The 14,828-nt window shown below is 38.6% G+C and overlaps 1 long non-coding RNA gene across 4 annotated transcripts in view; it reads left to right on the top strand.

Annotated features, from left to right (window-relative positions):
- The window catches only part of LOC117201347 (uncharacterized), a 95,458-nt gene that overhangs the window by 2,516 nt on the left and 78,114 nt on the right, over window positions 1-14,828 (top strand). The window lies entirely within an intron of this gene.

Genomic DNA, 14,828 nt, shown 5'->3' with positions numbered 1-14,828 from the left:
TTATGATAACTCTCTTGGGAAGAAAGACTTTAGTCAAGTGATGATCTTGCAGTTGCAAATTTCAAAGATGATGATAGCCATCTGGCTTCTGATTGATTCCTTCTATTTCTATTTACACCAAACTTGTCTTTTTTTTTTAAGATGCTGTGCCACAAAGCATCTAATCAAATCTCAATCAAATTTATTGTTTAAAAACAAGTGAAATCCTACATTTCAAGCCTAGGAAAATTAGCTCATTTCAACACTGCACTTTCAAAATCTTAATTGGTCCCAGATGTTTGATTATAAACCATATTGTAGAAAATGGAATGAAGAAAACCACACATGCATTGAATGCCAAGTGGGTGATTTAAGTGATGTGTCATTTAATGAATTTTCAGAACAGCCCTGAGAGGTAGTGAGGTCAGTGAAGCTCAGAAAGGCTAAATGTCTTGCCCCAAGTCACACAGCTAGTAACTTCCAAATAGAATTCTGATTCCTCTGTAATACACACTCTTTCCACTACACTGAACTTAAAGATATTCATTCATAACAAGACACATTCAGGAGGAAAAGGCTTTCAGGAACAGCATCTTAGAGGTCATCTAGATCAGCTTTCCAAGTACTGCCAGAATCATTCTTAGGACATCTCTGAAAGGCAATCAGCCAACTTTGGCTTAAACTCTTCCAGGGAAAGGGAGCACCATAGTTTTCACTACAGCATGACCTATTGTCAAACAGCCATGGTTATTATAAGTGAATTAAAATCTGCATTGCTATAATTTGTCATTAGGCCACTTTTCTCCTCTTGATTAATTCAAAATATGTTTACTTTTATTCCACGTCTGCCCTTCAAATGGTTAAATGCTGTCTACATCTTATCCAAACTAAACATCCCCAGATTCTTCAACCATTCTTAAGAATAGTTTCCAGATCACTCAGAACAGTGACTCACCTTTGAACACACTACTTTGCATAGCCCTCCTCAATTATGGTGACCATAATGAGCATTTCGACACATGATTTCCCTAGAATAGTCTTCATAAGGACACGTCTATATTTCTATTTCTGTATTAATATAAATCTTCATAAGGTAGTTTAGCAGTTGGATTTCCTGCTTTTCAGAAACTATGTATCTAGTCAGTTCTTAGAGCGACCATTTGGGTAAGACAGAAGTCTAATTTCTCTGATGAGTTAATCCACTGACTTATTTATCATAACACTTGGAGAAAATTGTAGCAAATAGCATCTCACTGACCTCCTTTAGGTGACCAGAGGAAGGGGGGGAAGGGGAAATCCCTTATATTTTTCATCCTCGAAAGAATTTTGACCTAAATATATGTATTAGTTATTTATTTCTGCAAAACAAATTGCCCCTAAAACTGGGTCAGAATTTTGGGAGTCTTTGCTGTTGGTTCTGGTTTTGAGTCTCTCTTGAAATTGCAGTCAGGATTTCAGCTGGCATTTGGTTATCGGAAGGCTTGACTGGAACTGGAGGATCTACTTCCAAGATGGCTTACTCCTAAGGCTGGCAAGTTGGGCTGGCTTTGGTGTGAAGTCTCTGTTCCTCCCCATGTGGGTCCCTCCACAGGACTGCTTTTGAATGTCCTTACAACCAGACAGCTGGATTCCCCCAGAATGAGGGAATCCTAGAGACCAAGGCTGAAGCAGCAATGCCTTTCATGACTTAGTTTCGGAAATCTTACATTGTCACCTACATGGTGCGCTATTTGGTCACATAGGCCAGCCCTGAGTCATTGTAGGAGGAGAGTAGTATGAGCATGAATACTAGGAGGTAAGGACCTCCTGTCATACTGGAGGCCAGTTACCATAATGTACCTTACCAAAGCACAGCAGGTCATAATGGATACCCTGTTCCTTCTGTATGCAGCTATCCAAGTCCAAATCCCAATAGTAACCTTGCAGTTGGTTCACAACTGCATGCCCTTCCTCTGGCATTTAGCCTCTCTTCCCAGAGATGTTTCACCAAGTTCCTCCCCCCAAAATTAGAACTATCTAACTCTATTGGCTATATTTCTCAAATGTTTATAAATGTTTATCTTTTTTGCTAAAAGTAAATATAGTTTAGCTGAGTTTGGGAATATTAAATTTGCTACACTGCATTCAAATAAAGGTAAGAATAATCACTAAATTGAACATGGAGAGTAGTCATGGGCCTAACTCAGGGGTTCTTAATCTGGGTCCAGAGACATACCCTGAATTATCTATAGGACTGTGCATTTATCTGGAGGGAGAGTCCATGGTTTTTATCAGCTATTATTTATTTATTTATTTATTTTTGGCTGCATTGGGTCTTCGTTGCTGTGCGCGGGCTTTCTCTAGTTGCAGCGAGCCGGGGCTACTCTTCGTTGCGGTGCATGGGCTTCTCATTGCGGTGGCTTCTTGTGTTGCGGAGCATGGGCTCTAGGTGCGCGGGCTTCAGTAGTTGTGGCTCGTGGGCTCTAGAGCGCAGGCTCAGTAGTTGTGGTGCACGGGCTTAGTTGCTCCATGACATGTGGGCTCTTTCTGGACCAGGGCTTGAACCCGTGTCCCCTGCATTGGCAGGCGGGTTCTTAACCACTGCACTACCAGGGAAGCCCTTTATCAGCTTCTTGAAGGGGCCATTTGTAATGCCTTTCAGAGCAGCAACAAAATTTAGTCCTCATTGTAAGGTTTTTCCAGTTAAAGGAAATGGGTTTTTGAGCCATTTACCAAGTTACTGCCTCAAGGGCCCCAAAACACTGTTCATTGCCTGCTTTGTGATAATAGAAATAAATCCTGTAAATATCAATACTTCTCCTTTTCCAGCTTTCATGATATTAAGCTTTGTCAGTAAAGAGCACTGGAGGGACACTAGAGGAAGAATAGAATTCTCTACCTGTGTAGTGTAGTGTGCTCCCTTAGGCAGGCTCTTACAGCACATGTGGCTTCTGCAGCTCTCAGTTCCAGCAGTGCCCAGTGGCCAGCAGTGTGTAGCACCTCCCATGAACAGGCAACTTTGCAGGCAACACCCATGAGCATCTTTCCCTGGAACCCCATCAAATGGCTTCACATGGAGTACCACCAGTACAACACTGTTCATGAATAGCTTCCCCTCACACCCCTTAGCCAGCTTTTCTCCCTCAGCAAACTTCTCTGACATCAAATGAGCCACAGTCACTGGACTTCTTCAAGGAGGGTCTATCTCAGCCCTTAGGGCAGTAGATGATCACTATATCTGATTTTCCTATATTCTTTAGCATTTTCTTAGTTCTTTGCTATCCATCTCCTTATCACTCCAGTTCCTTGTTATAAATGGTAATTCTTTATATTTAACCTTCCATGTTCAAAATATTGTTTGATTTCTGTCTCTTGATTGGACCCTAACTGATACAGAATTGGTATCAGTAGTGATCCCAGGAGAGAAACACACAAAGAATTTGAGGATTGCCTTGGTCATGCCCTTTGGCTGGGTTCCTCCCCATTGAGAAGTGAGATGAGGGCATTAAAGTAAGCAAACTGTCATCTGTGGTTGATCGTGATGACATGTCAGCTGAAGCAAGAGATTGCCCAGCTCCATGCTGCACTTGACCATTATGGCAGTTAAGATGTCTCTAAGGACAATAGTATGGCATAGAGTCTTCTGAGTGTCCTTTAGCACTTATAGAAAGGAAATCACAAGCTCGTTTCTTTCAACTCTCAGCTCAAGCCACAGTCTAAGACCAGAAAGCTTCCATGATAACTATAAAAGAATCTTTTAGTTCTTTCAGACACAGGGGTGATATTGTCAAAAATCAAGCACAAAATTTTATTATATGGATTGCTGAATTGTAGCAATAGTTGTATTCGCAGTTCCATCAAATTTTTCACACAACAGACTAGCGGTTATCAGTGGCGGGGGCGAGTGGTATACAGGTGGGGGAGTGAGAGGTACAAACTATTGGGCATAAGATTGGCTACAAGGATGTATTATACAACATGGAGAATGTAACCAATATTTTGTAATAACTGTAAATGGAGTGTAACCTTTAAAAAATGGAGTGTAACCTTTAAACATTTTTAAAAGGAAAAAACAGAAAAGAATGGGCAGAGAAGAAAGACCAGGGTTACAGAAAAAAACAAAGTGTACTAGGCAAAAAGAAAAAGTGTGCCAAGAAAGAAAAAGGGAAACCCAAAGTAGGATGCAGCCTGCATTTTTTAACATTATTATCATCATCATTATTACTAAAATAAAATGGTTAAATTTTTTTTCATTTTTTACATAAAAGTTAAAGCATTGAATGAGAAAGAATGGGATCCTGAAAATTGGAATGGGGACAGCTGCTTGAACACAGATGAAGCTAATCATCTTGAAACTACAAGTCACTCCAAGCTACCTCTATTAAAGAAAGAAGTTTGCCCTCTGGAGACTAGCCTTCCTTTGCTTAAAAACTCTGTGAGAACCTCACCAGGGAAGATGCCTTAAAAGGGAATATTTATTCTCCACGAGACACACTATAACCACCCACTACTGCCCCTAGACCTAAAACTAGGGTTAAATCTCAGCATTCTCCATGGCGACAGGTACACACAGTGACCCAGGAAGAAATAGCTTACACACCAAGATAATTGCAAGACTTTACTAATCTATATCAGCAGAAATAGGAAGTATATTCTAAGAGTGTTATACCTCGGAGGGTGAAATACAGCACTAGATTGAGCCAAATTAATGGATATAGTGCACTTAGTAGATTCCAGACTTGATGTGTTAGTTCAGGAAGCTGAAGGTAGCTCTCACGATTGATTGGTCGACTGAAACTTGGACTCAACCATGGCCTACATTTAATATAGCTGAGATACCAGAGCTATCTACATCATGTAGATAAAGGAATCCAAGGGCCTAGGGAAATAGGTATGTTAAATGTATTGTGTGTTACCTGCACACCCACTTGTCCCCTTCAACGTTCCATGAGAAGGCCCAGAAGACACTCACTTCACTAAGGCATTGAGAAATACATGAGTGAGGGGAGCTCCCACATCCTTGTAAAGCTCTGTGTTGCTCTCATTTGTAGACCAGGCCTGACTGAAGGGGATGCTGCCACTGAGATAAACTCCCTAGTTATAGTGCCATTTGGAAGACAGCACCCTGAAAGGATGAGAATCTGTTTCATAGGATGCAATATATCCTTTGGATCAGAGACCATTATATGCAGAGGAATGTCAGTTCTTAGCTCAACTGCAACAATACTTAATGTTCACCATTTACAATAATAATATTTGTGCTACTCACTATAATAGAGGACACAAAGAACAGTAAGATATACTTGCCTTCAAGGGGTTTCCAACTTAGGAGAAAATAAGACAAGCCCACAAATGACTGTAAGACAAAATAGAGTAAGGGCAGTATCCCAGGCCCTTCTGCAACCCAGCCAGTTTATGTCTCAGCCAAAAGCAGAAGAGGAAAGTGAGGGATCTGCTGTATCGAAGTGGACTGGGGGCAGTTTGCAAAAGGCAAACAGTAATTTGACTTGACTCTTCCTTTCCTCAGCTTTTTCCAACTTTTTCTCACATTTCCCCCAGATTATATGCTCATTAAAACCAATCCACTGCCTTTCCACAAGCCCAGCCGACACTGTAAGTTCAGAGAGGTCTAGCTATGCCACAGGAGATAAGACGGACCTCACACTACCAGACATGCATGTCTACCTCCCCCTTCTTAAGGCCTATTTTTCACTGTGCCATTCTTAAGGACAAGCCTCATCCTTTTTTATTACACTCTCCACCATCCCTCCCATTTCGCTTTCTCCACCATCCCTCCCATTTCGCTTTCTCCACCATCCCTCCCATTTCGCTTCCAGTAACTGCAGCAATTTCTTTATGTTGGTGGTGGCTTCCTAATTAGTTGTGTTAAGATTCTGAGGCCAGATCTGGGATCAGCAGGATAATTGATTGATTTAACTGACATGGGTTAAGGAAAGGGAATGACAACTAAGTCAAGTGCTTCAAATACCGTGCACTAGAAACCCACTTCATTCATTCAAAGTATTTCACATTTCAAAGGTTTTGTACTTTCTATCTTATCTCGAAAAATATTGCCAAAAACACGCATAACAATTAAGTAGTTTCATAACTGGTCAATAGAAAAGGCCAAAGTTCTTGAGAAAAATCTTGTCTTCTTAGTTTCTTTCTTTGTGTCGTGACTCCCTAGGGTTTGTAAACTAGGCTGAATCTTTGAAACAGCAAACTAGCTTTGACTAAGAAAATTTGTTAAATTCCAGGCTTTAGAGAGTAATAGGACAGCTTCTTGAGTATAGTCTTTGTAACACTCATTCTTAAAGAATGCAGGATTTTATCTCCCTGAAGGAATTTATGTTTCACAACTTTGATGTTGCCCAGTGCAAAATGCTCAGCTCTGTTGCAAGAATTCGTAACTAAGATCATTCCAGAATGAAGACAAAGCAATTTAACATTAATCGAGTACTTATTACAGATGTGGAGTGTGCTAGGTGTGTTTATGTAGTGATCTCTTTGAATCCCTTCAAGATAAACCCTGAGCCCTCACTTGCAAACTTTCCCTGCCCCATCCTTAGATGTTTTGTCTGTACTTCTATGTGAAATCTATTTCATTTACCATGTGATAATTATCTCTTGATAAGTCTGTGAGCTCCCTGAGGCTAGATATCATACCTTAAACAAATTTTTTATCACTGTTGCCCAGGACAATCTCTTTTTCTTAATAACAATGAATATTATTGACTAAATGATAATACTCATTTTACAGAGAAGGTAAATGAGATAAGTAATTTGCCCAAGGTGAGTCAGTTAATAATTGATACAGCTGTTGATACGAAAGCCTCTGAATTTTATGGCATTTCCTATTTGTCTGTGTTTAACACCACTTCTAACTTCCGTACCTGTAGGATTTGGGGTAACCATCTATGTCCTCTTTCATGTATGCAATAGCAGACAGTAGAGTGTCTGGGAAAACTACAGGACAGAAATCTGGGCCAAATTGAGGAATACCATGAGGTCAGCAAAAGCGTCACAGGGACAAAGTTCAGAAGTGATGGGGGGGACATCCCTCTTCAGACATCTGCTAGGAATCTCAGGTAGCCAAAAGCAACATCCCTGATTAACTATAAACTTGCTCCTTAACTACGCAGAAAAGCAGAGAAAAAAAAAACACAGGAATTTCAGCATTGTACCTAATTCTTATCTCTTATATACTTTCCTCTGACATTTAATGATTAGCTGTACCACATGCATTTTCCTGCTAACTCCTCTGCCAAACTCAGTATTTTAATCTATTATATTTTATTGCACATATGACTAGAATCTCCTATAATTATTATACACTTGCAGCTTTTTATTTTGTGTCTATGAAAGTTATTCTTTGTTAACACAACCATTTTTATTCACTCTTATTCACTCTCACCCCAAATTGCAGCTTATAGAGTAACACTTCAGGAAGGGAAATATTTGAGGCACTCTCCTTATAACAACCTGCGTTTGTGAGGATGCCAAGAAACCTATGAAAGAAAATAAGCTTAAAGAAGGAAAAGAAAGCTCAGCATAAATTAATACTTTTTCTCAGATTCATGTGAGAGATGGTCTTCTTTGCTCCCCACCATTTATGTATTGCTTCTCCAGGGTTTTTTTTTGTATTTTTGGTTTTTTGTTTCAAAATTCATTTAGAAACCTCCGTTTTGGATAGGGGGTCTCATTTTGACTTATTATCAATAGAAACCATTTTTCTTATTATTTCATAGGATTTTTTTATCAGCTCTGATTTTCTTTTATTTAAAACATTTTTAACTTCATAATAAATTCTAGTCTAATTTGTATAGCCTAACCATCCTAAGTTAGCAACTATCATTATTTTTTATTTCTTCTGATTTTCATTATATCTGTATGCATATTTATAATGAAATTCATATGTATATAGTTTTATAATGTTGTAATAGTATGCACACACAATTTTAGAAATTCCTTTTTTCACGTAAAAGTGTTTTTATAAATTCTTTTTATTTCTATTTGGTTATTTTTTATTTCTACATAGTCGTATTTATCAGTGCTGAAGTTTCAAAATGAAATACTATATCAACATGCCATAATTTTATTTAACCATTTCTCAAGTCTTAGATATGTGAGTTCACAGTTTTTTATTTTTAAAAATAATGCTTCTATAAACATCTTGGTTTGCTTAGCCCTTATACTTGAAATATATTCCCAGAAGAATGATTACTAAGTCAGAGGATCTGAACTCTTGATATACATTGTCCATTATATTTTAAATCAACTGAAAATAAATTTAAATATTTGTCATTATTTATTTTAACTTGCTTTAGTCCAGCTGTTAATATATTATGTCATCAAATATTTTAAAATATGCTGAAAATATGTCATTTAGTTTATTTTGTTGCAAGTGATAATCAGCTAACCATCAAAAAGGCATGGCTGGATTCAGGAGTTTTCTTTCCCATTCTTCATTTATTTCCCAATGATATTATTGGTATCATTCCTTGTTGGGCTTTCTTCATAGTAGGAAAATGGCCACTGGAGATCTCAAGCCTAGTTATTTAAGACTATGGCTTCCATATATCAGATCTCATTGAAGGATTCTGATTACCCTTGCTTGACTCTAATGCCTATTAATCATTTTGTCCGTGAAGACGTAGTACTGTACTCAGATTGGCCCATCTTGGTCAAATACTGACCCTAGGGGTGTGGGGAGGTGGAGGGCAAGGCACCATGACTGACAGCCCTACTAGAACCATGGACTTGGAAAGAGGTGAGGGGCTTAGAGGGGCTATTGGCAGACAAAACCAACATATCCATTTCTTATATTGTTTCTAAACTTCTTCATATCTATAAATGTAAACGTAGACTTGCCCCTCTTTAAGATTGTGAAGTAAGAAGTTTTACTTTCTTGCTCCCTTATCTCCCCTTTCTGCATCCTTCTCCTTTCTCCCAGACCTACCACCACTGTCCAGTGACCTAATGTTCTCGCTAATCTGTTTTCTATCAAAACCTACTTTCAGTTAACAGGAATTGAAAAGAATCCAAAAAAATCAAATTAAGACCCAGGACTCAAATTACTTTCCTCCATAGAGTTGGTTAGTTTTTAATCGAGGACAATCATACAAGACTAAGAAAGGTAGAATTTGAAGGGGAAGGGGGACACTTGAGCACCTTCAAATACTCCCCTTCTACTAGGAATTCATTTTTCCCCCTTTAGATTGCTAGTAATATCTTTAGTGAAAAGAATGTAAGAGATGAATAGAACCCAGGATCACTAACTTGAATCCTGTCCATTCAGCTAGATCCCCAGAGGAAATACACATGTAGAAGACAAGGCTAGCCAGTGCATGCTCTTTATTACAGTGAGGCTTTTGCCCAAACCCCACTATTTAACAAAGCAGACAAAAGTGGTCAAGAGCATAGGCTCTGGAATCAGCCCAACCTTTGCTCAAAAGTGGCTCTATCATTTATTACATGGAGTCTTAGTACCTTGACTATAAAATGGAGATAGTAATTTCTACCTCATGGGGTGCTGTGAGGATTAAAAATAAATAAATAATGCATACAGACTGCTTAGTTCAGTGCCTGGCACAGAGTAAGCCCTTATATTGACCTTTTTTTTTTTTTTTTTGCGATACGCGGGCCTCTCACCACTGTGGCCTCTCCCGCTGCGGAGCACAGGCTCTGGACGCGCAGACTCAGCGGCCATGGCTCACAGGCCCAGCCACTCCGCGGCATGTGGGATCTTCCCGGACCGGGGCACAAACCCGTGTCCCCTGCATCGGCAGGCGGACTCTCAACCACTGCGCCACCAGGGAAGCCCTAAGCCCTTAATAAGTGATAGCCATTTGATGATGTTGATGATGATGAAGGATGAGAAGGAGGAAGAGGAGGAGGAGGAGGAGGAGAAAGGGAGGGGGAAGAGAACAGAAGAAAGAGGAAGGAGGAGGAGAAAGAAGAAGGCATCACCTTCTTACCTGAAAGGCCAAATCACATAGAAACCTCCTTTTCACTTGGCTGCAAGTTGGTCTTAGGACCTAAAATAATGGTCATCAAAAATTGTTGTCCTTATAACTCCAAAATAATTTTTTAAACTATGAACCCTCTCATGCATTTTTAAGTTAACATCTAAAGGTTTTCATTCTGAGTTTAAATAGTTATGAAATGATATTCCTGGCATTTTAAATACTGGCATTTTCAAATACAATTTTTATGTCACTTTTAGCTACCCAGTTGTTAGTGTCATTCACTCTCTTAATGTCCAGGGTTCCCAAGCCTATACCAAAATATCAAATAATTATTAATTACACCTCTTTTTCTTTTACTTGGAAGCAACTTATTTAATCTACTAGACTCAGGGAGGGAAATTTTAAATTTGTTAATTTCAATATGCCTTTGCCATTACCATATGCTTAAAATATAATTTCATGAAAATCTCAGAGCTACAGATTTCACTCATTTATTTCGCAGCACATATCTGTTACTTAATTTAATTACCAAAGCCAGCCTTTATTGCCAATCAGATGATTTTTTCTATAGAAAAAAGACTAGGGCTTCCCTGGTGGTGCAGTGGTTGAGAGTCCGCCTGCCGATGCAGGGGACACGGGTTCGTGCCCCGGACCGGGAAGATCCCACATGCCGCGGAGCAGCTGGGCCCGTGAGCCATGGCCGCTGAGCCTGCGCGTCTGGAGCCTATGCTCTGCAACGGGAGAGGCCACAACAGTGAGAGGCCCACGTACCCCAAAAAAAAAAAAAAAAGACTAATATCCTTTTTAATTGATGTATACAGGCTAATGACGGGAAATGAATTCTGAGTATATGACATATACATACACACATATACATACGTCACATATCTATAGACAGTTGACCCTTGAACAACGTGGGTTTGGACTGCAGGTCCATTCACACGTGGATTTTTTTCAGTAACTGCGCACTACAATAATACATGATCCCCGATCCCTGGTTGGTTGAATCCAAGGGTGCGGAAGTGCAGTTACTGAGGACCAGTTGTAAAGTTATACATGGATTTTCCACTCCAGGGGTGGGGGGGCTACACCCTAAACCACCCTCCCACCTTGTTCAAGGGTCAGTTGGACAATACATTCATAGTTTGGAGAACCAAGTCCCATACCAATAAAAGTAGGCTGTACTTCATTTGGCTCTCAGGCCCCTTTCCTCTTTTTTCCCCCCTTTCCTCTTAAACCTGCATCAAAGTCCAGCACAGTATCGATCTGACACTGAGATGATCAACTCATAGAAAAGGACAAGAAACTGAGAAAGCAACCCATTCCTGTACTAATGAGACACAAACAGTGTCTCACTTGCGTTGGACACCTACTTGGGCAGGTGAGGCTTCCCTTACATGGCAGTATAGGCCAAAATGCCTACAACTGTGTGAAATATCAGTCACAGAGAACTGAAATTCAAAACTAAATTATATTTTCAAGTACTGTCTAGGAATAAAAGGTACAATTTTACTCCTGCCAACGTGTCATTTGATGTAATTCAATTTGATATTTTGTTATTAAGTCCATGAACCAACAGATTTCAGTTATTTCATGATCCGTCTCTCAGAAGGACACCTGTGGGAAAGGGACGATTTGATAATGCATGTCAAAATCTTAAAAGAGGACTGTAATTGGGAAGGGATGAGGATGTATTCTGGGGGGCCAGTAATGTTTTATTTCTTGACTTGGAGGGTGGTGGATACACTGTAGTTTATAACTGTTAAAGTATTCATGTAAGTATATTGCACAATTTCAGAACTGTTGCAAAATATACCTACTCAGTTATGCACTTTAAATAGTTTCCCCCAAATTTAAACAAGATATAGGAATGATTTTAGCTCATTGTACATAACAGTAAAAAATGAAAACTAAAAATCTGATAGTGAAGGTTTGGTTAAATAAAGCATAGTATAGACATACATTGGAACACTATGCAGCTTTTTGAAAAGTATGTATAGATAAATAAGTACTGAAATAGAAGTTGTTCATACATAAGGTGAAAAGCAAATTGCAAAAACTATGTTCAGGGCTTCCCACCAGGGAAGTCCCAACCAAAGTATTAATAGTGGAATTGGAGGAAACTTGCTCAAGCCTCTTAGATAGCCTCATCCACCAGAGGACAGACAGCAGAAGCAAGAAGAACCACAGTCCTGCAGCCTGTGGAACAAAAACCACATTCACAGAAAGACAGACAAGATGAAAAGGCAGAGGGCTATGTACCAGATGAAGGAACAAGATAAAACCCCAGAAAAACAAATAAATGAAGTGGAGATAGGCAACCTTCCAGAAAAAGAATTCAGAATAATGATAGTGAAGATGATCCAGGACCTCGAAAAAAGAATGGAGGCAAAGATCGAGAAGATGCAATAAATGTTTAACAAAGACCTAGAATAATTAAGGAACAAACAAACAGAGATGAACAATACAATAACTGAAATGAAAACTACACGAGAAGGAAAAAATAGCAGAATAACTGAGGCAGAAGAACGGATAAGTGACCTGGAAGACAGAATGGTGGAATTCACTGCAGCAGAACAGAATAAAGAAAAACGAATGAAAAGAAATGAAGACAGCCTAAGAGACCTCTGGGACAACATTAAATGCAACAACATTCGCATTATAGGGGTCCCAGAAGGAGAAGAGAGAGAGAAAGGACTAGAGGAAATATTTGAAGAGATTATAGTCTAAAACTTCCCTAACATGGGAAAGGAAATAGCCACCCAAGTCCAGGAAGCGCAGAGAGTCCCATACAGTATAAACCCAAGGAGAAACACACCGAGACACATAGTAATCAAATTGGCAAAAATTAAAGACAAAGAAAAATTATGAAAACAGCAAGGGAAAAATGAAAAATAACATACAAGGGAACTCCCATAAGATTAACAGCTGATTTCTCAGCAGAAACTCTACAAGCCAGAAGGGAGTGGCATGACATATTTAAACTGATGAAAGGTAAGAACCTACAACCAAGATTACTCTACCCAGCAAGGATCTCATTCAGATTTGATGGAAAAGTCAAAAGCCTTACAGACAAGTAAAAGCTAAGAAAATTCAGCACCACCAAACCAGCTCTACAACAAAAGCTAAAGAACTTCTCCAAGTGGGAAACACAAGAGAAGAAAACGACCTACAAAAACAAACCCATAACAATTAAGAAAATGGTAACAGGAACGTACATATCAATAATTACCTTAAATATGAGTGGATTAAATGCTCCAACCAAAAGACACAGGCTCGATGAATGGATACAAAAACAGGACCCATATTTATGCTGTCTACAAGAGACCTAGGGACACATACAAACTGAAAGTGAGGGGATGGAAAAAGATATTCCATGCAAATGGAAATCAAAAGAAAACTGGAGTAGCAATACACATATCAGATAAAATAGACTTTAAAATAAAAAATGTCACAAGAAACAAGGAAGGACACTACATAGTGATCAAGGGATCATCCAAGAAGAAGATATAACAATTATAAATATATATGCTGCCAACATAGGAGCACCTCAATACATAAGGCAACTGCTAGCAGCTATAAAAGAGGAACACAATAATAGTGGGGGACTTTAACACCTCACTTACAACAATGGAGAGATCATCCAAACAGAAAATTACTAAGGAAATACAAGCTTTAAATAACACAATAGACCAGTTAGATTTAATTGATATTTATAGCACATTCCATCCAAAAACAACAGATTACACTTTCTTCTCAAGTGCACACGGAACATTCTCCAGAAGAGATCACATATTGGGTCACAAATCAAGCCTCAGTAAATTTAAGAAAATTTAAATCATATCAAGCATCTTTTCTGACCATAACACTATGAGATTAGAAATGAATTACAGGGAAAAACTGTAAAACAACGCAAACACATGGAGGCTAAACAATACGTTACTAAATAACCAAGAGATCACTGAAGAAATCAAAGAGGAAATCAAAAAATACCTACAGACAAATGACAATGAAAACACAACAATCCAAAACCTATGGGATGCAGCAAAAGCCGTTCTAAAAGGGAAGTTTATAGCAGTACAAGCCTACGTCAAGAAAAGAAAAATCTCAAATAAACAAACTAACCTTACACCTAAAGGAACTAGAGAAAGAAGAACAAACAAAACTCAAAGTTAGTAGAAGGAAAGAAATCGTAAAGATCAGAGCAGAAATAAGTGAAATAGAAACAAAGAAAACAAGCAAAGATCAATAAAACTAGAAGCTGGTTCTTTGAGAAGATAAATAAAATTGGTAAACCATTAGACAAGATAAACAAAATTGGTAAACCATTAGACAACCATTAGACAAACCATCAAGAAAAAGAAAGAGAGGACTCAAATCAATAAAATTAGAAATGAAAAAGGAGAAGTTACAACAGACACCGCAGAAATACAAAGCATCCTAAGACACTACTAGAAGCAACTCTATGCCAATAAAATGGACAACCTGGAAGAAATGGACAAATTCTTAGAAAGGTATAACCTTCCAAGACTGAACCAGGAAGAAATAGAAAATATGAACAAACCAATCACAAGTAATGAAACTGAAACTGTGATTAAAAATCTTGCAACAAACAAAAATCCAGGACCAGATGGCTTCACAGGTGAATTCTATCAAACATTTAGAGAAGAGCTAACACCCATCCTTCTCAAACTCTTCCAAAAATTTGCAGAGGAAGGAACACTCCCAAACTCATTCTATGAGGCCATCATCACCCTGATACCAAAACCAGACAAAGATACTACAAAAAAAGAAAATTACACACCAATATCACTGATGCATATAGATACAAAAATCCTCAACAAAATACTAGCAAACAGAATCCAACAACACATTAAAAAGATCATACACCATGATCAAGTG

This window comes from Orcinus orca, chromosome 9, assembly GCF_937001465.1.
Source record: "Orcinus orca chromosome 9, mOrcOrc1.1, whole genome shotgun sequence".
NCBI classification, from domain to species: Eukaryota; Metazoa; Chordata; class Mammalia; order Artiodactyla; family Delphinidae; genus Orcinus; species Orcinus orca.
This window is presented reverse-complemented; position numbering and strand designations above follow the sequence as displayed.